The sequence below is a fragment of the Diceros bicornis genome, assembly GCF_020826845.1.
Source record: "Diceros bicornis minor isolate mBicDic1 chromosome 13 unlocalized genomic scaffold, mDicBic1.mat.cur SUPER_13_unloc_1, whole genome shotgun sequence".
In the NCBI taxonomy this organism is placed as follows: Eukaryota; Metazoa; Chordata; class Mammalia; order Perissodactyla; family Rhinocerotidae; genus Diceros; species Diceros bicornis.
Window position 1 is genome coordinate 10155508 of NW_026690866.1, and position 18149 is coordinate 10173656.

Consider the following 18149-nt stretch of genomic DNA (forward strand, 5'->3'; position numbering starts at 1 on the left):
CCCTGAAAAAGCCCCATGTTTAGAGCTTGTAGTTTCTTGACTCAGAGCTTGCCCAGGGAGGAAAGTCTGTCCCCAGGGCACTTGCTAAAAACAATCAGGGCTAATTGTTTTCTATTGTAGTTGCCTGAGGGAGTGATACCAGCTGAGGCAGGCAAGAGGTGAGCCAGAATTTTAGAAGAAAAATTGAGAGAATGAGATGTCCACAGGGGCCTTTGAAAAGCTTCAGTGTATTTGCGGGCATCTAGAAGGCCACAAGGGCTCAGGGCTGTGGCGCGCCCAGGAAAGACTTGAGAACATCTTAATATCTCACCTTTAGTTGAAGTGTTGGCTTAATATCTGAAAACTTGGTTATGTAATGCACCATATTAATAGAATAAGGGCCAATACCACGCAATCTCAACCACATATACAGAAAGGAATTTGACAAAATACAACGCCCTTCATGTCAAAAAAAGTAAACACTCAAGAAATTAGGAATAGAAGAAAACTTTCTCAACCTATAGACAGTAGTGATGAAAAATCCACGGCTAACACCATATTCAATGGTGAAAGACTCAAACTTTCCCCCTAAGACCAGGGACAAGACAATGATGTCTTCCCTTATCGCATATGTTAATCACAGGTACTAGAGGTTCTAATGAGGGCAAATAGGCAAGGAAAAGGAATAAAAGAAACCCAGATTGGATGGGAAGAGGTTAAATTATTTGTTTTGCAGATGAGAAGATATTGTATATAGAAAAACCTAAAAAATACACTCCTCCCCACACACAATATGTGAACCGTATCCTAATAGGTGTATAAAAAATTTAAATTGCCCCATGTGCTTAGTGGCTCCACTACTGGAGAACACACTTAGACTGCTGATATTTGTTGAAAGTCTCCAGAAGAGGAGGAGAGGAGGATGCTGTAGGTCGGTGGACCCAAATGTTAATGCTTTTCTCATTCCCCAAAAATTTATGGAAGGAGATGGTAGGTTTAGCTGACAAGGATGTGGGGCAGAATGGGCACCATGTCAGTGACTTCCAGATCAAGGATGTGTCACTTGAGCTCAGAGTCATCAGCCACTAGCTCAGTCAATGCTTCCAATCTCCTCAAACTACATCAAGTCGGTGACCAGGCAGGAGTGGAATATGTCTCACAGCTGGCTGCCTCTGTAGAGCTTGGTGACCTAGAACAAATGCGAGGGAGAGTGGGTGAGATGGAGGTCTCCTGGGGATGCAGGGCACCACTGGAGCCAGTGACAGATCACAGACCTTGGGGCAAGGGAGACCTGACCTCACATCCTGGCTCTGCCTCTAACTCACTGTGTGACCCTAGGCACAATACTCCCCTTTCTGAGCTTCAGTTTACCCATGTGAGAAATGGGGATGGCAGCTAGGACATCACCTCTGGACACTGAGAGAACCCAGACATGCAGGGAAAGTGAAGGGTTGAAACAATCACGTAACAGATGTAAGTAAGGCAGAGGAATGACGCTGCCCTCAGGGAAAGGAGAGACGGGAGAGGGGAGACCCCACCTGGTCCTGAGTGTCTCTCGGCAGGGCGGTGTACTCCAAGGATGTGGGCTCCAGGTTGTTGAGGTTCCCGACGATGATGTGGAAATGTAGCTGGTGCTCTCTCTGGATGGATAAACTCTGGGATGCAGAGCCTGGAACCACCGAGAGGAAGAGCAGACAGGTGGAGACTCTCCGCTCCCAGCACAGCGGCATGGTAGCCCACGGGATCAGGGTGGTGGGTACAGACGGCGTCACACTGGTGGCTGCCCCATCCCTCTCAGGCCTGGGGAGAGAGGGATGTGGGGTCTCTAGAGAGAGGTCCTGAAACCTCTGGGGGTGGGGGCCAGAACTGGAAGGAGGAAATGGGAGGACAGTGGGGAGACACAGAAGGGTGGTCACAAAAGTGGTCATTAGGGGCAAATGCTCAGGGGAGGGTCTCACCTGAGGGAGACCAGTCTGCAACTCGAGTAGAAGGAACCCAAGAAACTTCTCTTGAACAAGGATCCAGCTGGGGACGAAGGAGGAGGAGGATGAGCAGGAGGGACAGGGGTTAGGGGAGGGGCTGGGTGGGATTTAACCCACCAGGAGCTGCTGGTACCAGGGTCTCACCAGGCTCTGCAGGACCCTCTCAATGGAGTTGAACGTGGCTGAGCCATTGCTCCTGTCCGATGAATACCAGTGGGTGGAGATGGGGAAGGTGACTGTGAGGATCTTCAGGTTGTGCCCCAAAGCTGCAAGACGAGAGGGAGAGCGATGGCCATCACTGAGAGCTGGCCTGAGACCAGACCAGAGTCCTGCACTCATTATCATCTGTCGTCTTCTCTCACAGTGGCACCACCACCCACCTGTGTTGTCACCCAAGTCAGAACCAGCACATCAGCTCAGCTCCTCCTCCCTCCCAGTAACACCCATTCACCTTGCACACTGGTCCTCACATACACTCCATCCCTGTCCCAGCTCAGGTCTTAACTTCCTTCACCCGGATCAACACCCCAGCAGGCTCACTGGATGCTCTGTCTAAAGGATGTTCTACATGGACCACTAGAAGACTCTTTCTAAAATGAATACCTCACTAGTGCCACCACTGTTCTAGTACCACCCATGGCTCCCTATGGCCTTCATAGTTTAGTTCAACCTTCTTGACCTGGGACTCAAGGCTCTACTCAGTCTGGCACCTGCTGACCTTTCAGTATCATTTTATCCATCTACTGAGGTTTAAACTTCATGCTTCATGCAAACCAAATTCGTTTCATTTCTCCCCTTACAGCATGTTGTTTCTGGCTGGAGCCTTTGCTCATGGAATCCACTCTGCCAGGAAAACACTTCATCCTCTATTTGCCAGGGTCCCTCCTATTCATTCTTAAAGACTCCATTCTGGTGAAACTTTCTCTAGCAAGCTCTTCCCCTCCAAATTATGCCAGGTGCCTCTCCCTGAAACATCCCACATTGTATTATAATGGTGTGTTATTTTCACAAGACTAGGGGCTCTCTGAGGGCTGGCCTTAGACTGAATCGTTGGTATAATCTTTGTGATCAGCATGATTGCCCTAAAACCAGAATTTCACACCCGGGCTTCCCAGCTCCTGGATCACAACTGGCTGGTGGAGGAGTGGGGCCGGAGAACTTCTCTTGGGTAGGAAAAGGGGCCCCCGATACCTGTGGTGGCTTCTAGTGGAACAGGTGATGATCAAGTATGCAGGGACGTGGTGGCTGGCTTGGGAGTTGTGGCAAGGGCTGTCTTCAGGGAGGGATAGAGTGGGAGGATCCCCCAGGCTCACCCGAGCTCCAGCAGTGGCTGTCCCAGGACCACCATTCAAAGATGAAGCATAAATGAGAGTGACGGGACGAGTGACTGTGTGAGTAGAGGGATGAGCAAGCCTGTGGATGAGAGGAGCCCAAGAGAGAGAGATAGGTGAACAAGAGAGACCGAACTCGGAAGAGAGATAGATGGATGGGCAGAAAACTGGACAGACGGATGGGATACCTGGAAAAGGAGGACCAAGGGCGGCGCTTTAGCAGAATTAAAGTGAAAACCTCGTGGGGTCAGAATGTGGTGGAGAACATGTCTCTTGCTAAGGCTTTCTCACCCTGGGCTGGGACTGTCCACCAGAACCCGGGAGGGAGAGAAGGGATGAATTAGGGCCCTTCCAGGTCCTTCCCTCACCAAGAACCGCAGGTGTAGGAGATCATGTTTTCCCAAACCCCAATGCAGACGGGACCCAGGAGATCAGGGCCAAGAATACTCACTGTTGGTAGTCGGGGCCAAGGCTCCATAGGTGTAACCTGTGGAGAGAAGGCAAGAGAAGCTGAGCAAGAGTTGGTGTGAACATAAATTATTAAGGAGAGGGAGGATGTAGGGACCTTTGTGGGAAAAGCAGAGGGGAAGAGGGCAGGGTTGTTCACGGGGGAGGCAACGAGATGGAAGGTGGCTGGACCCAATGATCACACAGTGATGAGAAGTCTGAACCCAGACCGGGTGGATAGAGAGATGGATCATAGCTCACTTTAGAGCAAAGGAGGCAACACAGAACTCCGACTGGGAGAGACAGCGTGGCTGTAGCACAGCCCCTCACCACTGATGTAGAGGCTGTCCCCTTCCAGATTGAAGGAGCCCAAGTGGGAGACGCCCTGGGTCTCATGGCTCAACTCCCAGTAGAGTCACTCTCTGTCCAGCCCTGGACCTGCGCGGATCAGAGTGGAAGGTGCAGATGATGTCCACCCCAGTGGCTTCCCCACCCTTCTCAAGCCTGGAGGATTAAGAACATTTGGATGTGGATACTGAGTAGGGCTCCTTCTGGGTGTGGAAGACGAGAGAGTGGAAGTGAGGAGGCTGAGGGAGATGCTGAAGGGGCTGCTCTGATACCTGCAGGGGCTCTCCTAGGTGTCTCCTGTGTGAGACAACCCCCTCACAAGTAAGGCCTGACTTCCTTTAGGATGTGGAGGGGGGCATGTTAGTGGCAAAGAGGGATGAACACACAGACCTGGGTGAGGGGGCACCTGCAGGTCTGCCCAGACAGCAGCGAGGAACACAGTCAGTGCCCTGTGCCATCTGACACATGCAGGCAAGAAAGTACCGTTACGTTCTCTCGGTTCTACACTCCAAGGTCTTTTCTTTCTACTTATTTCTTGTTCCAGAGCCATCAGCCAGGCGTAGGGAACAATCATCTTATTCCTAACCTTATTCCCAGCACCTCCCATCTTGCCTCTTAAGTCTTCATTCTTAACCATGATGTCCATTTTAACCCCCGTGCTTAGATCAAACAGTAATTACATCATCCTTTTACTCGCATCTCTCCAGAGTCTTCCCACTGGTCTTAGAACAGAGTCCCAAGTCACTCCTGACCGGGTCCAGTCTGTCCCCCTCGCTGGTCATACTTCTCCCCCTGTGTTGACTGAGCTCAGCCATCCCTCTTGTCAGTTCATGGACACACCAGGCTCTCTGCTTCAGGGGTGTCCTCATGCGGGTGCCTCTACCTGAAACACTTTCTTGAACACACTCCCACACCCTCACTCCAGTCTAACCCTCCAACTAGCTAAATCCAGTCCCAACTGTAGCTCTCAAGATAAATATCAGTCCTTCTCAAGAGGGTTTCCCTGGCCCCTCAGGTTGAGTCCCCTTGTGCCAAACTCCCACATCACTCTCATCATTAACTGTCTAAAATCCAAATTCCCAAATACAACATAAATTCCATGGAGTTGAGACAAGGTCTCTCTGGTTCTCCAGGTCCCCATGCATGTGGCCCAAGGCCTGGCTCATGAGATGAGGAACCATCCCGGTTTGTCAAGCAGTGCCCTGGTTTGAACACTAAACGTCCTGTGTCCTGGAAAACCCCTCTGTCCTGAATAAACAAGGATGGTTGGTCACCATAAATTATACACTCAGAGACTACCTATTGCATGAGAAGCACACATTCTCCTCAAGAACGTCACAAGAAAACTAGAATGAAAAAGGCACAAACACACTAAATTAGTAGAAGCCAACAACTAAATACAAAGTTACTTAACAGGATTCTCTGCAAAGTGAATCACCAGACCATTATTTTAGAAAAGTTTCAAGAAACAAAGTTAATTCCCTTTTGAAGGCAAGGTGGTGAGAACAGTCTTTTTGGAGACTAGTGCCCTTCCCTTCAATCTACAGTGTTGCTTAGTATTCCTCCAAATGATTTGAAATGTCATAAAGAAAAAAAATGCTCAAAATAAATCTGTCTACTGGCAAATTCAATTTTAAATTTGTTTTTAATACAAAGAAGTTCAAATCATCTTTTTCCCTGAATGCTCCTCTATTTCAAATTTTTCTGCAGGATTTATAGGACTTTAGAAGTCAAATTGATGGTTCTAAAGAATGTTGCTGAGTATCCCTGCTAATATTTAATGGGCTGTCTTCTAATACTACATAAACACGCAAAACATTTTTGTATTTATAATATATATAAATCCTGACTTTTGAGTATTATGCAATGCAAGTAAATCTATATTTTCCACTATAATCTACATTTGCAGTTATTTATGTTTGTTTCATATGTTCTTATTTGCATACAACTGTACTTACTGAAATATTTACCACACAGAACCACACACAGTTTACCATTTTTCCCTTGAATATAATCCATCAAACATCAATATTTTTTCTCAAGATACTCTCCCTCTCAGTGAGTCCATGTGGTGACAACCCGAGCCCAGGAAACCCCACTGGCAGGTCTTCTGCACAGCGGAGGCTGCCGGAACCTCTTGGTACCATGTCCACAGGGTACTCACCTGGTCACACAGAAATCCATGGATCAGCGAGGACAGGTGGACCCTGAGCCTGGTTTCACCTCAAACTTGAGCTCCATGGATGCTTCTCGTGTCTGAGGGGGGAAAAAAGCGCAAACAAGCTTTTGAGGCCTTTTATAGGGTGTTGGATGGAAAGGCCACCCCATTCACTCTTCTTTTTTTGTATTTACTGATTTAACTGTAACTGTTGGCTGTGACTGGATTTTCCCGATTCCTATCCAGCCACCTGCTCCCCGAGATGGGAGAAAGCAGCTTCGTGCTGTGTGCACTTGAGTCACTCAACTCACTTGGCTGGACAGAGACGTTTTGGTGACTCTGGACCCTTTAAACAAGCTTGTCATTTAGGGACCCTGTAAGTGACTCACTGAATTCTCAACAATTTCCACACTTCATTCAGGGCTCGGGAGATTTTCAGGTCCTGGAGCAGTTTTCCCAACCTCAGCACCACTGACATCTGGGGCCTGACATTTCTGTGTCGGGCTGTCCTGGGCCCTGGAGGACACTGAGCAGCATTCCTGCCTCCCCCTCTAGACGCCAGGAGCGCCCCCATTTGTAACAACACAAACACCGCCTGCAGACGCAGATAAGCCCCCTGGGGACAAAATCACACGGAGGACGGTGACTGGGACTCTGAGGAGGGGACGGCGGCACGCGGAGCCAGGAGGAACAGCAGCCTCGGGGCCCCTGAGTGAACAGCCCGGGGGAAACGGAGCTGCGGGTGGACAAAGAGACGCCGGGCCCTGACGGGGCTGCCCGCCACCCAGGCGCCTCCCTGGACCCCTACCCCGAGCCGGGACCGCCCGCCGCTCACGGAGGCCCGCCCCTGAGGGCAAACGTCCACGAGAATCCCATCCGCGCCTAGAAGACGGAACACACCGAGAAGCCCCCGGCTCCATCCACGGCGCCGCCCGCGCTTCCGCTTCCGGTCTCGGGCGGGCGTTCGGGGAGGACGGAAGTTCGGGGAGGACGGACGTTTGGGGGCTCCGGGTCGAGGCAGCGTGCGGGGCGGGGCAGAGCCACGCACCCCAACCTTAAGGGAGGTGTCTAGTTTCTACAGTGAGTGCTAGGGCGGGCAGCGGGCTGGGTCAGCAACAGGGACAGGACCAGGTCTAGGGGCGGGGCTGTGTGGGGAAAAGGGTGTGGGCGGGGACCAGGCAGTGGGCGGAGGCCAGTTCCAGGGGTGGGAAGAGGCGCGGGTGGGGCTGGAATAAGTCAGGTGGACATCACAGGGGGAGGAAATGAGCTCCAGGGGCAGGGCTGGAGGCGGGGCTTTCCGTGGACCCCTAGACTGTACAGGTAGCTGGATGTTGAACAGCTTTTCTTCATTCCTTTCCCCACCTTTACACAGACTCATAGAATGATGTGTCCATATTTAAAATTATAAATTTTTTGTGCGGGTTTGCTTTACTTAATTTCGTTAAAATATTGGATCATATATTCACATTTCTCTACACCTTGCTATCCCAAGCCAGGAGATCAGGATATAACGCTATTTTAATTTTAAAAACTGGGGGCAGAGAGGCCACTACGTCATAGATACACATATAGGAAAACTTCAAAGAGTGGTGCAAAGTCAGTAAAATATTCTCACTCTACCACTGTCTCCCAGTCCTTTTGCACAGAGATAAACATCCTTTTCTCCTCTATCTTTCTAGACATACTGTGCATATGTGGGCCTGTGTATATGTTGAAGCCCAAGAGGGATGTCCCCAAGCAAAACCTGAAGCCCATGAATTGTCTCATGCGTCAGAAGTTACTGGAAAGAGATTTAAATTTCCGGTGGAAGGAGATGAACCAGTGATGAATCCAGAGGAAGACAACAAAGAAACAAGAGAATTTTCCCATATAAAAGGTGAAAGGAAAAAGTGAGACAAAAAATGTATTCATAATATCTGACGTAGCACATCTCTGGATAAGATTCATATGCTATAAAATGGTAAACACTTATTTCATAAAACAGTAGACATTGAATTTTGATTTATCCTAATTCATTAAATTGTTATATTGGGCAAGGGGAATTATGTTTTTCACATATGTAAGAACACTTCATGCTGATTGTTTCGGAGAAGAAAGAAAGTATAAATAGTCAAAAGCTGAAAAATGAAAATGCTGTATGAGTAGCTAATTTAGAAATATAGATTTTCAACCAGAAAACTGAAGTTGTTTTTGCAACCAGAGTCAAGAGTGGGGAAGGTAGCTTTTCATTATAAGGCTTGAAGTATTATTTGAGAGATGTGCGTATAGACACACACACACAGGAGCCTGAATTTGTATTCCAAAGGGATCATCTAACTCTACAAAGAGTTTGTAAAAAGGATTCACTTTACAACAGTAGAACATATTTTGAAAACTACAGGCTTCAAGCGTAAAAAAAGCTGTCATCATCCCGGTGGAATAATGAATGGGGCATCACTTTCCCACCGATATGGTGATAAGCATTTTACGTACATTACTCTGGAGTATTTTCACAGCAACCCATAAGGAAGATGGTATTATATATCTCCATTTTGCAGATGAGGAAATTGGTGACAGCATATTGCTAAAATTTTCATATAAGTTCTCAATAGATATTGTTTTATGTTAAAAGTGTTTATTGAATTCTCTTTTCATTAATAAAACGATATGTGCCATTCTTACAAATAAGCAAAGGGTGTGTAAAAACAATTTAGCAAAGAGACAGTTTTATATCCTTTTGATATAATCAAATATAACAATCACTTTATAATTTTTCTGCACTCTGCCTCACATCTAGGAAGATACTTCCTATCTTAAAGTCTTACTAGAAAACTCAACTAAAAATCAAGAATCAGGGAATACCCATATTATGCCAGGTTCCTGAATACATGAAAAAAAAGCCATTATAACAAATTTTTGTACAAAAATCTTAGATCATTCATGAACTGATAACAACACAAATCATGATTAGGCAAGGTATTTCTGTAGAATGACGAATATTTAAACTTTAGACATTTAGAAATGTAGTTCATTACAGTAACTAATGTGTATAAGAAGAATTTTTTCAAACTCACTAAGTGCCAGGAAATCGTTTGACAAAATGCACTGCAACATTATTCACAATAACCAAGAGATGGAAACTACCTAATTGTACATCCATGGGTGAAAGGATGAAGAAAATCTGAGGCATCTATACAATGGAATATTATTCAGCATTAAAAAGGAAGGAAATCCTGTATTCAGAATTGCTTGCCTGGATCATTTCAGTAGCCATGTGCTTTCTTGCTTAGTCCCCTCTGGTCCATTCGCCAACCAGGAACCAGGGTGATCCTTTTACAATGTAAGCTCTACGAGCACTAGTGGATCCCTGAAAGTGGTTTTGGAGGTAGACTGCTTGGGTACCAGCTTTGTGAACTTGGACAATTATATAACCTCTAATATTCCTCATCCATACAATAGGGGTTAATAATATTGTCTCCATGGCATTGTTGTGAGCATTAAATGAGTGAATACATGTCAGATACCTAGAATGTGCCTTGCACATTGTAAGGCAACATGAAAAATTTAACTGTAATTATAACTAAATTAAATATTTTGATGGCCTATTAATTAAGTTGAACCATATGAAATTTCTAATACTCAACCAATTTGATCCATTATTATTGTTGAATAAATGATAAAGCTCAGTCTAGGCAGGCTGTGTAGAGTCAAAAAGGATTGGATAAATGAAAATGTTATAACAATAAATAAGATGAAATAGATTGCTTTGCAAGTTACAAAACAGTTTCTCATACTTTGTTTCATTTAATCTCTATAGAATGCTTTTCAGGGTATTATTACCACTGTCTCGGAAGGAGTAACTGATTTGCCCCAAATCACACCACATTATATAAAACAATTAGAGTGGAAACATCATTTCGTGTATAAATACCATATGATATTTTGTTTTCCCTTCATAATATCATCCATCCTCTTAAGAAAGTGATGAAATAATGCTGATTCCTAGGAACTTAGTCTTCAGGAGACATACTCTCAGATGATCAACACTATGTCTTTGAAACAGGGTTGTTACGAGAAGAAACTTGAGACCCATGATTTCTGGTTGTTCAAGTCCATGCTTAGAGTTCTGGGAAACAATAAAAGAAGGGAAAGGGTGAATAATAGTCCAGAATGAAAAAAGTCTAATGTATATGTAACTTTATTGATCACCTCAAGATTCTCTTTTTGTTTATGGTCTGTGACACCCTACTAGAATATAAATGCTCTTAGGGTAGATCACTGCTATCTTGCAGCAAGTGGCAGGCGCTGAGTAAATATTTATTAAAGAAATGAAAGAGGCCTTGAATACATCTGCTCTTTAGTCACCAGAGAACAGCCGCATAGCAGGCAAATGCCATCATTAGCAAAATTTTAAAAATCATATCCTTATTAGCTCATAACCATGTATTCAAGGCTCCCATTTATTTCATACTTTCTAAGTACAGAAGAATTCTGGTGTATTAGGGAATGTTTCCACAGCCTCGCTGTAAAATAAAGCAAGACTTTTTGGCCCATTGATTGCTGGTTCCAGCAGGGCCCATCTCTATGCTTACCTCTAAAAAAGAAATAAAAGGAATAATTTACTTCAAAGGCAGAAGTAAAATTGATGTTATCTTCAGATGATATTATGGTATAAATGTAAAATCCATGTAAATTAATGTATTAATTGAGTTTAGTGGTGGCTGAATACAAGGTTAATATAGAAAATTTTGCTTCCATCTACCTGTCATAAGGCATCCAAAATTTAAATTTTAAAAAATGACATTTACAACATCTTAAAGTATGAAGTACCTAGAAATAACTTTAATGAGACTTTCAAAAGATTTCTGTCCATAAATTTGTAGAACAGCATTTAGAAAAATAGAGGAAGACTGAAAGAAGTGGAGGGATAAACCAAGTTCGTGACTGAACAGACTCAAAAGTCAATAGATATCAAAACTGTCCAAATTAATCTACAGCTTCCACAAAATTGCAGCTAAAATGCCGACCCGCTCTGTGGAAATTACAATTGATACAATTCTTATGGAAACGATAAAGGAAAAACTTAACTAAGAAAATCTTGAAGAAAAGAATAGAGTGGGAGTACTTACTCTACCTCACATCAAGTATTATAGCATCACAATAGAGGAGGTTCATCAAGAGGATAAATAAGAAAATCAATGGAACCAAATGGTAAGTTCAGATACAAGCTGCTCATATAGGGACTCACGTATAGACGTCTGATTTACAAGGAAACACTGAGGAGGAGTAGGCAAATGAAAGACTTTTCAATAAATCATGTTGGGTAAATTGGCTGTCTTCATGGAGAAGACAATGACTCGCCAACCCGAACTCACACCATCCACAGAAATCATTATCAGACAGATTGTAGTTCTAAACATGAAAAGTGAGAAAATTTAAAGGGACGTAAAGAGGAAGGAGCAATGCCCCTGTAGAAGTAAAAACAAGTATTTATACCTGCAGGGATGAGTGTGCACGGAACACTTTCAGAACCACAGGAAGATTTGGGAATCTTAAAAATCAGAGCAGAGGTAGTAGAGGTAGGCAAGACCAAGGTTATACAGTCTTTTTGGTCTTCCTAAGAGTTTGTCAGATTTTTTAATGGAGGCTAAACATGATTCCACTTACATGTAGAAGTATCACTTGTGATGCAGGACAAGGGCAGGGAACCAGAGTAAAAAGATCTTATGATAACATAGGAGAGAAGTGACTAAAATCTTAACAGAAGTGGTGGAAGTGAAATCAAGATGAAATTTACTGGAGATCATTTTAGATGGTAGAAAGGGTCTCATTTTGAAACTCCCTAGGAGTGAGGTCTATGACTTGGTCATCTCTGTTTCCCTAGAATGTAGCATATTATCTGCCTGATGGAGGTTTTCCTATAACAGCTTGTTCATTGAATGTGTAAATCTAGGCCATAGCTTACAGGGGTATAGCTCAGAGAGACAGGGAGCACTTTTGGTTTTCTGCTGAGAAAAAAGTGCTTTCATGATTATGCAAGATAAATACTGAGAAGCATAATAGCTTTGTTTACTTAACCATAAAGAAGATGGGTACTATTAACTGGGAACGGTTCTCTGCAGAGTATTCTGTTATTTGGTGCATGGAGCAACAAAGGAAGACAATTTTCTAAACTGACCCAATGCCTTCTTTGGGGGCATGCGAATAAGAGAGAGTGACTGAACCTGGGCTGAGGACACTTTGCATCTCTCCCCAGATATGGATCAGTGTGTGAAGTGTCCAGATCATCAGTAGGCCAAGAGAGAGCAAGATCGCTGCCTCCAAAATGCTGTGACCTTTCTGGCTAATGAGGACCCCTTAGGGATGGCCCTGGCCTGCACAGGTCTGTACTTCTCTGTCCTCACAGCTGTGGTCCTGGGGGTCTTTGTGAAGCACCAAGACACTCCCATAGTCAAGGTCAATAATCAGACTCTCAGCTACATCCTGCTCATCTCCCTCACCCTCTGATTCCTATGCTCCTTACACTTCATTAGTCGTCCCAACACAGCCACCTGTCTTCTTCAACAAATCACATTTGGAGTTGTTTTTATTGTGGCTGTTTCCAGTGTCTTGGCCAAAAATATGATTGTGGTTTTGGCCTTCAAGGTCACTGCACCAGGGAGAAGGATGAGGCAGTGGTTGGTGTCAGGGACACCTAACTTCATCATTCCCATCTGCTCCTTTATCAAGCTGAGTCTCTGTGGAATCTGGCTGGGAACATCTCCTCCCTTCATTGACACAGATGCACACTCTGAACATGGCCACATCTTCATCGTGTGCAACAAGGGCTCGGTCACTGCCTTCTACTGTGTCCTGGGACAACTGGGCTTCTTGGCCCTGGGAAGCTTCACTGTGGCTTTCCTGGCCCGGAACCTGCCTGACACCTTTAATGAAGCCAAGTTCCTGACGCTCAGCATGCTGGTGTTCTGCAGTGTCTGGGTCACCTTCCTCCCCGTCTACCACAGCACCAACGCCAAGGGCATGGTGGCCGTGGTGGTCTTCTCCATCTTGGCCTCCAGTGTGGAGCTATTAGGCTGCATCTTTGCTACCAAGTGCTACATTATTTTCCTAAGGCCAGAGAGAAGCACATCAAAAGTGTTAACGAATAAAACACATTCAGGGAGAAAATAATTGAAATGTAAGTTATTTTCATAGGTCACAAGAACTCGCATACACTTGACAACAAAACTACCACATTTTTCCAGACCTACTTTATGTATCAACTAAACTTACCTTACATCTCCAGTTAACTCTTTGCTTTACGTTTCTTGTGGCTTTGTACAATCTTCCTCGGGCATTCAAATGAACAAATACAAAAATATTCACACTAATTCTCCTCTCAAATTATGTGGGAGAGATTGGGAAAATGGCCACACATTAGTCCTCTCCCTCTGTCTGTTTGGTCATGGCATCCCATGTTGACTCTGGGTAGACTTGGCCTTGTAACTTGCTTTGGCCAATGGGACATTAGCCAATGACATGAGCAAAGGCTTGAAAAACACTTGCTCATTGTTGGTATTTGTCCTTCTCTGGCTGTCCTTGAGAAGCCTGAGGCCATCAATATGTGAATGAGTCTAGATAGACTACACATCTCCCTCACTCCAGGTGACTTCACGTCAACAATCAGAGTGAGTAAGGCCATCCTAGACTATCCAATCCCAGCTGAGCCACCAATAGGTCCAGATCAAAATAACTGCCCAGTTAACCCACAGAATCTTGAGAAAATATAAACTATTCTTATTTGAAGTCACCAAATTTTAGGATGGTTTTTTATAGAGCAGAAGCTAACTGATACTTTATGCTACCATTTATATATGTCCTCTCATTATTTGTGTAATTATCACAGATTTCTATTTCTTTATCCAATATCGTAGACTGGAATATCCTTCTCTAGATGAAGTCTCTGAAAGAAAATCAGAGACCATATCACGTTCCATTTTACTTTTTCTCCTTCTTCTTTTCAACCAGACATCTTTAGGCATATATATTAAGAATATCTTCACTAATTTTAAGATTATGGATATTCTTCTATATTGTGATCCACCACTGTTATACATGGGGGATTTTTACTTTTAATTGTAGCCCTATAATCCATTTGGAATGATTTACTTGTGAATAATGTTAGTTGATGTTCCAGTGTTTTATTTTACAAATGGATATCATTTAGTCTATAAAACAAATACAACATCATTTTAAAAGTTGATTTGAAGTATATGGAATCTGAGTAATGTTTGGAAAACTGATATCTTTGAAACACTGTTTTCAGTCACAAGTATAGCATATCTCTCCATTTAATCAGAGCTTTTACACACTTTGTATCTCTCTATAATGTTCTTCATATAACTAATGTGCAGTTCCAATTATTTAACTACTTATCTTAAAGAATTCATTGTTCTTGTGAATGGAATGATTATGTACATGTTTAAACCAATTCTTGCTCATGTAACAGTATTTTTGATGTTTCATATAGGAATCTAGCTTCCTTTCACATTACTCCACTTATTTACCAGTTCTAAACTTTTAAGTTATGTTCCACTAAAATAATAGATTTTCTCTTCTTCTCTAGTATTATTTACCTCTTATTCTTTTGATTCTCATTTTTTCATGACTGTGCTCTCCAGTGCCACACTGAATCACACTAGTGTTTGCCAGGAGCATTTTCCTCTTCTTAAGTGTAGTGTAAACATCAGATAATTTCCTTGTCAGGGCAGAGCAGGCATCAAAGAGAGAGAAAATGAAAACATGAAGGGGAATCATTGCTAGCTGGAAATCAACAGACTTGCTTCTCTTGGCTGTTTGGAGCTGGAGATGTTATTACAATGAGGCCAGCTAGAATCAGAGGATCTCTCTCTAGTCCCAGGAATTAGTCTTGGTCAAATCTCTCAACCTCTTTAAACCTCATTTTCTTCAACTGTAACATGTAGAGTTGGACGAGTCTTTTTGAGTTCTGAAATCCAGTGACTCCAAGATACCCTTCACCCACATGCCCTTGACAAAGACCAGAGAGAATTGTTAGTTGTCTTCCTCTGCATCAACTTTATTATCCATATTACCACTTAAAGACATATCAAATGTCTACTTTTGCATAACACTGTTAAAACAGGTTCCATACCAAACCGCTGTTCATTGGGATAACAAATCTATAGTTAATTGGTTAGAGGTAAGTATAGAGATTGGCCCTGCTGGAACCAGCAATCAATGGGCCAAAAAGTCTGGCTTTATTTTACAGTGAGGCTGTGGAAACATTCCTTAATACACCAGAATTCTTCTGTACTTACATGTATCAAACAAATGGGAGCCTTGAATCCATGGTTACGAGCTAATAAGGATATGATTTTTAAAATTTTGCTAATGATGCCATTTGCCTGGAATGGGGCTGTTCTCTGGTGAGTAAAGAGCAGATGTATTCAAAGCCACTTTCATTCCTTTAATAAATATTTACTCAGCGCCTACCCCTTGCTTCAAGATAGCAGTGATCTACCCTAAGAGCATTTGTATTCTAGTAGGGTGACACAGACCATAAACAAAAAGAGAATCTTGAGGTGATCAATAAAGTCACATATATGTCAACCTTTTTTCATTCTGGACTATTTTTCACCCTTTCCCTTCTTTAACTGTTTCCCAGAACTCTAAGCATGGACTTGAAAACACAGAAAACATGGGTCCCAAGTTTCTTCTCGCAACACCCCTGTTTCAAAGACATAGTGTTTATCATCTGAGTGTATGTCTCTTTAAGACTAAGTTCCTATGAATCAGCATTATTTCATCACTTTCTTGAGAGGACGGACGATATTATGAAGGGGAAACAAAATATCATATGGGATTTATACTCGAAATGATCTGTCCACTCTAATTGTGTTATTTAATGTGGTGTGATTTGGGGCATGTCAATTACTCCTTCAGAGACAGTGTTGTTAATACACTGAAAAGTATTCTATAGAGATTAAATGAAACAAAGTATGAGAAACTGCTTTGTAAATTGCAAAGCAATCTATTTCAGCTTATTTTTTCTAATAATATTTTCATTTATCCAATCCTTTTTGACTCTACGCAACCTACCTAGACTGAGTTTTGTCATTTATTCAACAATAAAATGGGTCAAAATGGTTGAATATTAGAAATTTCATATGGTTCAACTTAATTAATAGGCCATCACAATATTTAATTTGGTTATAATTACAGTTAAATTTTTCATGTTGCCTTACCATGTGCCAGGCACTCTAAGCATCTGATATATAGTCCCTCATTTAATCCTCACAACGTTGCTATGGAGACAATACTATTAACTCCTATTGTATGGATGAGGAATATTAGAGGTTGTATAATTGACCAAGGTCACACAGCTGGTATCCAGGCAGTCTACCTTCAAAATCTCTTTTAGGGATCCATTAGAGGTCATGGTGCTTACATTGTAAAAGGATCACCATGGTTCCTGGTTGGCGAATGAACCAGAGGGGACTACGCAAGAAAACACATAGCTACTGAAATGATCCGGTCAAGCAATTCTGAATACAGGATTTCCTCCCTTTTTAAGGGTGAATAATATTCCATTGTATGGATGCTCCAGATTTTCTTCATCCTTTCACCCACGGATTAACAATTAGGTAGTTTCCATCTCTTGGCTATTGTGAATAATATTGCAGAGCATTTTGTCAAACTATTTCCTGGCACTTAGTGAGTTTGAAAAAATTCTTCTTATACACATTAGTTACTGTAATGAGCTAACTTTCCAAATGTCTAAAGTTTAAATATTTGTCATTCTACAGAAATACCTTGCCTAATCATGATTTGTGTTGTTATCAGTTCATGAATGATCTAAGATTTTTGTACAAAAATTTGCTATAATGCCTTTTTTGCATGTATTCAGGAACTTTGCGTAATATGGGTATTCCCTGATACTTGATTTTTAGTAGAGTTTTCTAGTAAGCCTTTAGGATAGGAAGTATCTTCCTAGATGTGAGGCAGAGAGCAGAAAAATAATAAAGTGACTGCTATATTTTATTATAACAAAAGAAAACTGTCGTTTTGCTAAATTGTTTTTACACATCCTTTGCTTATTTGTAAGAATGGCAAATATCATTTTATTAATGAAAAGAAAATTCAATAAACAATTTTATCATAAAATATCTATTGAGAACTTATATGAAAATTTTAGCAATATGCTGTCACCAATTTCCTCATCTGCAAAATGGAGATAGATAATACCATCTTCCTTATGGGTTGCTGTGAAAATACTCAAGAGTAATGTATGTAAAATGCTTATCACCTTGTCAGTGGGAAAGTGATGCCCCATTCATTTTTCCACCCGGATGATGACAGCTTTTTTTACGCTTGAAGTCTGTAGTTTTCAAAATACGTTCTATTGTTGTAAAGTGAATCCGTTTTACAAATTCTTTGTAGAGTTAAATGATCCCTTTGGAATACAAATTCAGGCTCCCATGTGTGTGTGTGTATGTGTGTCTATACGCACATCTCTCAAATAATACTTTAAGCCTTATAACGAAAAGCTACCTTCCCCACTCTTGACTCTGGTTCCAAAAACAACTTCTTTAATTTTTTGGTTGAAAATCTATATTTCTAAATTAGCTACTCATACAGCTTTTTCATTTTTCAGCTTTTGACTATTTATAGTTTCTTCCTTCTCTGAAAAATCCAGCATGAAGTGTTCTTACATATGTTAAAAACATAATTCCCCTTGCCCAATATATCTATTTAATGAATTAGGATAAATCAAAATTCAATGTCTACTGTTTTATGACATAAGTGTTTACCATTTTATAGCATACAAATCTTATCCAAAGATGTGCTATATCAAATATTATGAATACGTTTTCTTTCTCACTTTTTCCTTTGACCGTTTAAATGGTAAAATTCTCTTGTTTCTTT